At 35.8% G+C, this 10,187-nt stretch overlaps 1 non-coding gene across 1 annotated transcript; it reads left to right on the top strand.

Annotated features, from left to right (window-relative positions):
* Window positions 1-2,340: 2,340 nt before the first annotated feature.
* On the top strand, window positions 2,341-2,465 carry LOC141492416 (U6atac minor spliceosomal RNA). Its single transcript, XR_012469893.1, has one exon. It is a non-coding gene; the product is annotated as a U6atac minor spliceosomal RNA (small nuclear RNA).
* Window positions 2,466-10,187: the final 7,722 nt, after the last annotated feature.

Genomic DNA, 10,187 nt, shown 5'->3' on the forward strand with positions numbered 1-10,187 from the left:
AGGAGTTGTGTTGCAAACATTTTGAAAAAGTCTGAGAGGTTGACCTATGTTAGAAGGTCATACAGTTAAGAATCAGGATGAAAATAAGTGTAAAGATCTTGCAGAGTACTTAGTTTTGGGGGAAGACTATAGAAAACTCAACCAATGTAGTTTTTATCAGAATTTTATTCCTAATTTCCATCAGGTCTTCTACCAGCCAACCACCAGCCATTTATTTGAGGAGCCTTCCAGAGAATGCAATTCAAAACAAAGACCATCTTGACAACTGCCATTCACAGTTGCAAAGAGAAGCAGTCTCAATCACACTCACAAAGTATTGTGAGTCTAGCCATCATCACACTTGCTTGCTAACTAAAAGTATTTATCTCATTAGCATCTGAGATCAGTCATTAAAAGCAATTCTAGGTGGAACAGAATCACTTGAACGAGGAGGAGTCATTCACTGTGCCTGCCCCCCCCCCTTTTCCTTCAAGGAATCTGTAGAATAATAATCTTTTTTTTTCCACCTTTAAAACAAATCATCTTTTTTTTCTTTTCTTTAACAAAAAATCAGCTCTAGACCCAGGATTGGAGAGGTCTAGCTTTCCATAGAAGGAAGGAGCAGTGTTAACGAGGGGCTGTCTTCAAAGATGTCTTTAGTCCAGGGGGATTCTCTTCACAGGTTTTTGGCACTGCAAGGTCTTTGAAGATTTTTGGATTTTTGCTTAACAGGTGGTCTCAGTCCCTGCTGCTGCCTCTGCTGATCTGAAGCTGCACAGCCCAGCATGATACCTACCTGCCTGCTTTTCTAGAGGGGCAGCCCCAGGAACCGTTCCTTTATAATTTTTTTTTTTTATTTTCTTGGTCCAGTGATTACTTTTCTTATGAGAGGGTTATGGAATCCCTCCTCCCTTTCCTTTTCGCCCACCACTAACTGCCCCCCCCCCCCCACCCAGGCACTTAGCATAAATATCTGCCAATCAATAAGATCAAGCTTGGAAGGAAAGCTTCTACTAAATAGCATGCTGATCGGTTCTTGGTCACTAGATGGCAGAATTGATTAAGTATTTAGATGTTTAAGGCCCCAGGCAGCCCCCCCCCCCAAACCCCCACCCTCAAGTTGATGTTTAAAAGCAGATGGTGAGAAGAGAGGATACTAACTAAATAGCAGCTGGTGCCTTCTCATCCATCTCCCCCCTCCCCAAACCCCTACCCCTAGTCCTGTGCCTGACCTGCCCACAGGCGCTCTGCTCTATTAGGGGGCCCGGTGCTTTTACATCACTCCCAGAAGTGGCACTTTAGGGAGTGACATCACAGCACCTGCCAATTAGCAGAGTTAAACACTGTGCAATGTTGTCACAGGAGGTGCGGGAAGGCTTTCGAAGCCTGTCATTTGGGAAGTGATGACCACCAAGAAAGAACCCGCCCATCCATCCAGAATGCCAAACACCTGTTCTCCCAGATGCCCAAGCACTGCTTTGAAGTGTTGCTAATCTTATTTCAGATGGCAGGTACTGAACCTCATTATTGGAGGGTTTTGAGATTATATACCTGAATCCTCTGCAGTAACAGGAAACACGTACCCAGAAATGAGTTTATAGTCAGTATACAATTTATTACCAAGACATATATCCCAGGACAATTTAGCAATAACTGACATTTCTATAGTACTTGAGGGTTATCGGAGTGCTTGACACATCTCCTTCAATCCTCATCATAACCTTTTGATGAAGACCCTGTTTCTATTTCTATTTTATAGATGAGAAACTGAGGTCTAGAGAACATAAGATAGAAGTACTTTGTACAGTGCCCATGCCTATCCACTCTTAGCTGTCCTTCTACTCAGGCCATTGGGTCACAAAAGAATCTTCAAGAATATATGGACTAAATATTTCCCCCACTAACACAACCTATTAGGGTAATATTTAATTGAAACAGGAGTTTTAATCTGTCATAGGACTTAGGTCTTTCAGATGTCCCAATTAAGTCCAATATCAATATGGCAAGCCCCAGAGAATGGGAGTCTAAGTATCTGTGAAATGGCTTAGGTTGGAAACTGAATAGGTCATAGCTTCCATGCTGATTAGTATGGGGATCTGGTCTATGAGTGACTGCTCCCTTTCTAGACTAGGTGAGATAAGGAGAACCAATTGTTAAAGCATTAAATGGATGATGCAACACAAGTCATTCCCACTGGGAAACACGGGATAATGGGAAATCTGAAGCAGAAAAATAGAGATCTTTAATGTCATCATAATATTTCCAAGATAGAAAAATGAAAAACAAAAAAAGAAAAATGGGAAATTTTCAATATTTATACATGTTTTAAAAAGAAATATGTTCAGCAAATAGAAATGGTATGTTTTGCATGAAAGGAGAGGTTAGCACTCCCTTTGAAAAGGATGGAAGAGATCCTAGTGATCTTTATAACACATCTATGGTTAAGGCATAGACACCTACTCTGTGCCATCTAACCATTTTTTTATCTGAACACAGACTGAAGTACATTTTTTCTCTCACTTTATTTTTCTTGAGATTTCTCTTTGTTGAGGGGAGAAGGAGTATAGCTACTTTTAGAACAAGACTATTGTAGTAATATGAAAATAAATTAGTTAAATGTAAAAACAGAGATACAACATGTAGATAAACCGTTTACTGTCTTTTTGGCCCTTTCTTATGTAGAAATTGTCATCTTTATAAATTGTACTTTTATTTTCTTCTTTGCTTAGACTTTCATCTATTTCAATCAAAAGCTACCTTATTAGTTTATGTTACTGGAAAAAATGTTATAGTATTTTTATGGAGGTCTCATTATAACATGTTCTGAGAGTTATTATATTTCATATGTGATATATGCCCAGAATATATCATAATCAGAAGTTTGGAGGAAAATAGATCTCACTCTGAAAATGACCTAAGAAGTCATTTAGACAAATCTCATTTTTTAGATACAATTTTGTATAGATATGGTATATATACACAAAAGGTTCCTTCCAGCTCTAGATCTATGATTCTATGGTTATTATTTACATCTCTATCTGCCTCTCTCTCTGTCTCTCTGTCTCTGTCTCTGTCTCTGTCTCTCTCTGTCTTTCTCTCTCTCTCTCTCTCTCTCTCTCTCTCTCTCTCTCTCTCTCTCTCTCTCTCTCTCTCAGGAGCGGAGTCCTTAGCAAAGGGCTAAAAGAATAAAAGAACTATTGCAATCTGAAATGTCCCTGGTTTGGGTTAGTAAGACTCTGAATATGACCTAACACCCATGAGGCCTGAAAGACTTTAAAGTACTTCACATCAAAGCAAATAGCTAAAGATGCAAGGAGTGGTGATGTCTCAAACTCAATGACTAATTAGGCTTTTAAAAAAGACGGGTGGTTTTAGAAAACTAGTCATCTAGATAGTGTATGTCGACAAACATGTATATTTGTGTGTGTGTATATATATATATATATATATATATATATATATGTATGTATATTTGTGCAGTAATCATAAATATAGAGCTCCAGGGATAATATCTCAAACATAATTATTCATTAAACTTTTTTTTAAAAAATGACTTTAAGTGAGTGTGCGTGTGTGTGTGTATATAGAAATCATAATTCTGTAAAGGTGATGTCTCAAATATAATTAACAATTCATTTTTTCAAGGGTGGTTATATATATGTATGTATGCATATGTATGCATGTATAGATTCACATATACATAGAGCAATCATGAATCTAGCTTGGCAAGGATGATGTCTCAAACATAATTACCCATTAGATTTTTTTAAAGTATAATTTTACATGTGTGTCTGTGTATATACAGTAATAAATCTAGAGATATCTCAAATATATTTCTAATTAGACTTTCAAAATGATGTGTGTTTATATATACATGTATATGCATGTGCATTTTTGTATAAATGCATGCATATATGTATATATGCATATAAATGCATACATTCATATATCCATATACATATTTGTAAAGATGTGTTTATATCTATATCTATGTGTATATATATAGGCAAGTATATATGTATAAATGCATGAATGTATATATACTTTCATATATTTGTATAGCTATATATATATCTCTATTTCTCTGTGTGTGTGTGTAATCAGTTATCTAGAACTGTAAGGGTGTGTCTCAAGTACAATTACTAATTAGGTGTTTTAAAGAGTGGTTTTATGTAAATATAAATATAAATGTATGTGTGTATGTGTGTTTGTGTGTGTGTGTGTGTTTGTGTGTGTGTGTGTGTGTGTACCCACAGTAATTGTAGACCCAGAGCTTAAAGGGAACTTAAAGCCATCTAGTCAAACTACTTCATTTTGTAGATGAGGAAACTTTGACCACAGCAGTTAATTGACTTGCCTAAGTTTATCTGGTAGAAAAATGACAGAAGCAGGATATTAATTCAGGTCTTCTTACTTCAAGGCATTTCTTCTTTTTCTCTCTATCAGATCTAAGACATTGAACTTTTTTTTAAATGGATTCTAGCATAGCTTTGTACATTCACAAAAATCCAAGTGCTAAAATGTTATCTCTAGGAGCTACTATAAACTATTTTAACATCCCTCTTCAAAAAAAAAAGGTTGCTTTACAGCTATGTAGCTGTCCAGGGTATTAGAATTTTGATTTTCTTTTAACAGGAGTCAGAAATATTAAGATATTAATATTAAACTTAAGAATAACTGTAGCTTAGAAATCATGCTCCTCTAAAATAAAAAAAAATCAATTGAAGGGACAACCAGAACTACCCTTCTTTTTTTTTTTTAATCTAATTAGTAATTGTGTTTGAGACATCACCACCCTTTCTCCATCTTCAGTTGCCTATTTGCTTTGATGTAAAGCACTTTAAAGTCTTGAGATCTATCTCTTCCAAGCCTCATGGGTGTTAGGTCAACAGGAGTCTTACTAGCACAACCCAGGGACACTTCAGATTGCATTAGTTCCTTCAGCCCTTTGCTGGGGACTCCCCTCCCCCATTGCACTGAGCTATGTGGGAAGAGACCTTTTTATTCCTTCTGTTTTTAAAAATCTCCAAGCAGTACTTTGCCATCAAGAAGATACAAATTGATTTTAAAAGCTTTCTTTGACACTGTTCCTTTTCATTATTGCTTGGTTTACACACTGAGTGAGTTACTGATTCATTGGGAAGACTTCTAAGGAAGTCTCCACACTATCGAGACTTTTTGGTGAAGAAAATTCAATTTTTTCTTGCTATAGTTTTATTTCCTTGCTAGTTCCTCAGCACCATCAATCATTCACTGTCAACACAACAGGAATTCATGAGAAACCCTGCTTGTCATACAAAATAATTGTTATCTTGTCTCATAAAACAGCAATCCAGCACAGGTGCCCTAAAATAAATTTCTAAAGGGAGATCTCAAGACATGGAATCAGTTTTAATTCCATGTACACCAGAAAAGTACTTTCAGGACTGACAAGCACGCAGAAACAAAACTTTCACAATATTTGCTTGATGGAGAGATTAAAATAAAATAACTCATTTCCCCTCCCTCCCAGTGACTAATGAGACTGTCTATGCATGATTGAAAAATCACTTTCTGGTTCCTTGTCTGTCGGTTTTTATGTCTGGGTTAAGGCAACAACAGCCACAGAGATAGCAAGGCAAATATTAAAATCCAAATCAAAAGAAGCAGTATTGGAAATCAGCTTGTATTAATGAAGTACTGAAGCTGCTCTCTGGTATAGATAAAGAGTAAATCATGAGTTAGATCCCCAGTGGTTTCTTACATGATACATGGAGAATAAAATGACACCTTTGAGTAAGAGGGAAACCTTAGCCAGAAACCTGTCATAACATATCTAACTGAGGCTAAATTAAAACAATAGCAACATCTTTTTGATGTGGACATGGAATTTTAATCAAATTTCATATCTGGGTGTGACCAGAAGATAGAGATTTATCACCTGTGTTACCTGATAAGAGGACTGATTAGGCGGTTTTCCACTTGTAGCATGGATCCCTTCAGTCTCAATTTACAAGGTGACTATTAAAAGAAGACATTCTTGGCTTCATTTCTTACCTAGCCTTAATCATTAAATGGTCATTGCATCAGACAAATTGAGACCTTGTTAGCTTAAAAAGGCCAATGTTTCTCACTACATCCATTTCCATTCATCCTAATCCATATCTTGTCACTGGATCAAGATGACTCCAGAGGAAAATATGAGACGGTGACTTTGCTCAGTTCTCCTTCACTTAAATCCAATTCACTTGCATGTCATGGCCATCACCTCCCTGATGTCATGGTCTTCTTTGAGAAAGAAGGTCTAACAACAACAACAACAACAACAACATGACTAATAACTGATCACTTAGTAACTGATATTCATTGGATTGTAAATGAATTAGTTAGCCATTCATCTCAGTTCAAATATATAATATATATGTTTGTGTGTATATGTATGTATATATGTATATGAGAGTATGTCAGTGACTACTTGAGCAGCAATAGAGCCTCTCAATACAGTAACATAGGATTTCAGAGTAGGAAAAATAAAGCATTAGAGATCATCTCATATTGGGGTGGCTAGGTGGCACAATGGATAAAGCACTGGCTCTGGAGTCTGGAGTACCTGGGTTCAAATCCGGTCTCAGACATTTAATAATTACCTAGCTGTGTGGCCTTGGGCAAGCCACTTAACCCCATTTGCCTTGTAAAAAACCTAAAAAAAAAAGCAAAGCAAAAATAAAGAGATCAACTAATATGACATCCTTTGTTTTATTAGATAAGGAAATTCAGAGATATAAAATGCATTGCCCTAAAATTACACAAACTATTAAGTGGAAGGTAGGGATTGATCCCTGATCCTCTGACTCCCTTAAACTGTAGTGGTTTCACATTTAAATAAGATGGGTAGTGCTAGGTAATAGGATGGCTTTTATTTAGGAATAACCGAGTTATTCCTATTCAAGTACCTCTAGAAAGAAATTTAAAAATCAAATCAAAGAGAAATACAGAATTACCCTTATTTTTTTAAAAAATAAATCCAATGATTAATTGTGTTGAAAGTGTCACTTTCACCATTTCCATCTTCAGTTGCCTATTGGCTTTGTTATGGATTATATTAAAATATTGAATTGCATATTTTCCATGTCTCATGGGTAGTATCACATAAACCAATGAAAGCACTTCTACTTAAGAGCTTGGGTTTAAAATATAGAAATAAATTTTGCTATTTTCATTTTTTATGAAGTCATTATGTTTGTTTTTATTTGTATGCAGTTTGTATCAAGTGAATACATCCATGTGTGTAAGATTTAGCTATCTGAATTCTGATTGTCAATCAATCATCAAACATTTGTTGAGGGGGCATCTAGATAGTACAGTAGATAGAGTAGCATCCCTGGAGTCAGTAGTCAAATCAAATTCAGCCGTACACATTTACTACCTACATGACTCTGGGCAAGTAACAACCCAAACTGTTTCCATATATACACACTTGCACAATACATAAATATATACACATACACATGAATGTATGTACACTCAAGTGTATATTTGTGTATAGGTATATGTATGCACACATGACTTATGGAGATATTCAGCCACACGTATATAGCACACGTGTGTGTAAACATACACATATGTGTGTGCATTTATTGAACAACAACTCACTGCCAAGCGCTGTAGAGATACAAAGACTTCATTTTTAATCTTGAAGAAAATGGCATATAAACCAATTTCCTTACAACAACTTGTAAATTAAATAGTGGAAACATTGTTATCCCCATTTTATAGATAAGGAAGTTTTAACTCAGAGAGGTTTAAAGGACTTACTAGGGTCACACAGGATGCAAGCAACAGATACTGGACCAGCACTCAGATGTTCTGGTTCCAAGCCACCACTTTTCCCATTCTCCCCTTGTGTGTCTTCCAAAGCAGAAGACTTGGTGATTTCCTTTGTTCAGTTAGAATAGAAATATGTCTCTAATTTCACTGATGCAGGGAGTTCCTTTATGGAGGTTCAGGGTGGAGAACTTCCCCTAGCAATACAAGTTGGCACACTCTGTACAACCCATGTTCTTACAGAATTACTTGGAACTCTGAAGGGTCAAACAACTTTCCCAGGTTCACACAGTTAGAATGTGTCAGAGGCTACACTTGAATGGAGGTTTCATTAATTTGGAGATTGGGTCTGTGTCACACTGGTTCTGTCACCTATTTGGGTAGATAAGAAATATGTATTTGCATTTGTGCATAATATTATACACACACACATCCAATCTTGTATCACAGACAACTAAATAGCCTTGTGCTTTCCCATTTCTAATTGTTTCTATTCCTCTTATCTAGAAAACTATTCCATTTCTCCTTTTAGTCTGTTTAAACCCCAATTTTCCATCAATGTCCTGTTGAGATCTTAAACTCCAACTATACAACAATCCTTGAGGACTCTTATCTTGATTGATTTTATGCTGACAGAGAGCTCTTGAGTTTTTTTTTTTTTTCTTTCTTTCTTGCCTTTGCAAAAGATAGCAATATTCTAAGAAGCAAGAACATTGTTGTGGGCTCACCACCTAGGGGCAAGAGAAAGCAACAGAGAACAATCCCTGACGTGCTTAGCATCACAGAAAGCCACTCCACTGAGTCTAGAGCTCCCAGCAGAAAGTAGTAGAATGGCCTTAGTTTGAGAAACCTTCATCTTTAGGACTCTAAGTGACAGCAGGAAATTAGAATGAATAGCTTTGAAATGAGTAGCCTGGTTTTACTTCTCTTTTTCTTGGAATAAAACTTTCTCCTTTATGATTGTAAACTACATGCCTGTAAAATGAGATTCAGTCTCAGTATAGGGGATGTTGCTCTATAGAGTTATTCTAAGGTTTCTCAGTTGAGAGCCTACAAGTCAAGAAAAGTAAGACAATCAGTCAACATGTAGATGAACGATATAGAGATGGGAAAGCACATAGCTGTTGAAGTAACAATGATTAAATGAGTTGGACTGGACTAATTGAATTGAACACAGAGAGAATTAGTAAATAGAGCTGGAAAGGTAGATTAACACTACTTTATAAAAGTTTACTTTTTATTCTAGGCTAAGGAATTTGGCTTTTATATTCCATAATAGTTGAAAAGCAGTGAAGATTTTTGAGAAAGGAAATAAAGGACTTAAAGCGGTGCTTAGATACCGATCAATTAAGCATCAATTTAATAGCATTGGGGAGGATTGATTGACAAGGAGAATGGGGACAGGAAGTTCAATTTGTAATAAGGATAACTAGTGGGAATGGAAAGGAAGGGACAGAAGCATAGAATACAGGAAAGGAATACTGATGGGAGACATTGGTCAGAGGGGTTATTAAGAATCAAAAAAGCTCAAGGTTTTTTTAAAACAATAATGATAGCAATATTAATAGAGAAATCAAGAAAGGAAGCCAATATTTGGAAATTAAATAGCACATCAGTTCACTATTAGACATGTTGGGTTGAACTGATGATGGAAAAATCCTGCTACTTGATACTTCCACAAGAGTATAGTCAGGGAGTTAAAGGGTGGATTAGTATAATTTCATCAGTTTAAGTAGAAAAATAACTACAAATCAAACATGATAGTATGTTATTTGGAATATTTTCACATGTAAAGGAAAATTTTTAAAGATATGTTTAAATATCATCTTTATATCCTAATATATTCCTCCCCTTTCCCTAGAGAGCCAATATGTATAATTAAAAAACCAAAAAAGGAATAAAATAAATTTTCATCAAAATTGGTAAACATATTGGCCAAGACTAACAGTACATGCAATGTCCCACAGTCATAATCCCCCACCTTTGCAGAAGAGGGAGATTGGCAAATTCTTATATCTCTTCCTTAGGGTCAAGTTTAGTCATTTTAATTGCATAACATTCCATTTCATTGTTTCTTGCTGTTCTTTCATTTGCATAGAGCTAGCCATTTACATATTATTTCTCGGTTTGCATTTCCCTTTGTATCAATCATCTTTCTATGACTTCAAGCATTGTTCATATTCATTGTTTCTTACTACTCATCACATTCATATACCATGATTTTCTTAAGTATTCATCAAACAATGGATATCTATTTTGTTTGTAGTTGTTTGTCACCATTGAAGTGGTGCCATAAATATTTTGGTATATATGCCACTTTTGTATTTTTTGATCTAAATGAGAACCTCTTTTAGTAAGCAAGCAGAATCTGGAGAATAGTTGGGCTGGAATCCATGAAACATTTA

The sequence above is a fragment of the Macrotis lagotis genome, chromosome 6, assembly GCF_037893015.1.
Source record: "Macrotis lagotis isolate mMagLag1 chromosome 6, bilby.v1.9.chrom.fasta, whole genome shotgun sequence".
Taxonomy (NCBI): Eukaryota; Metazoa; Chordata; class Mammalia; order Peramelemorphia; family Peramelidae; genus Macrotis; species Macrotis lagotis.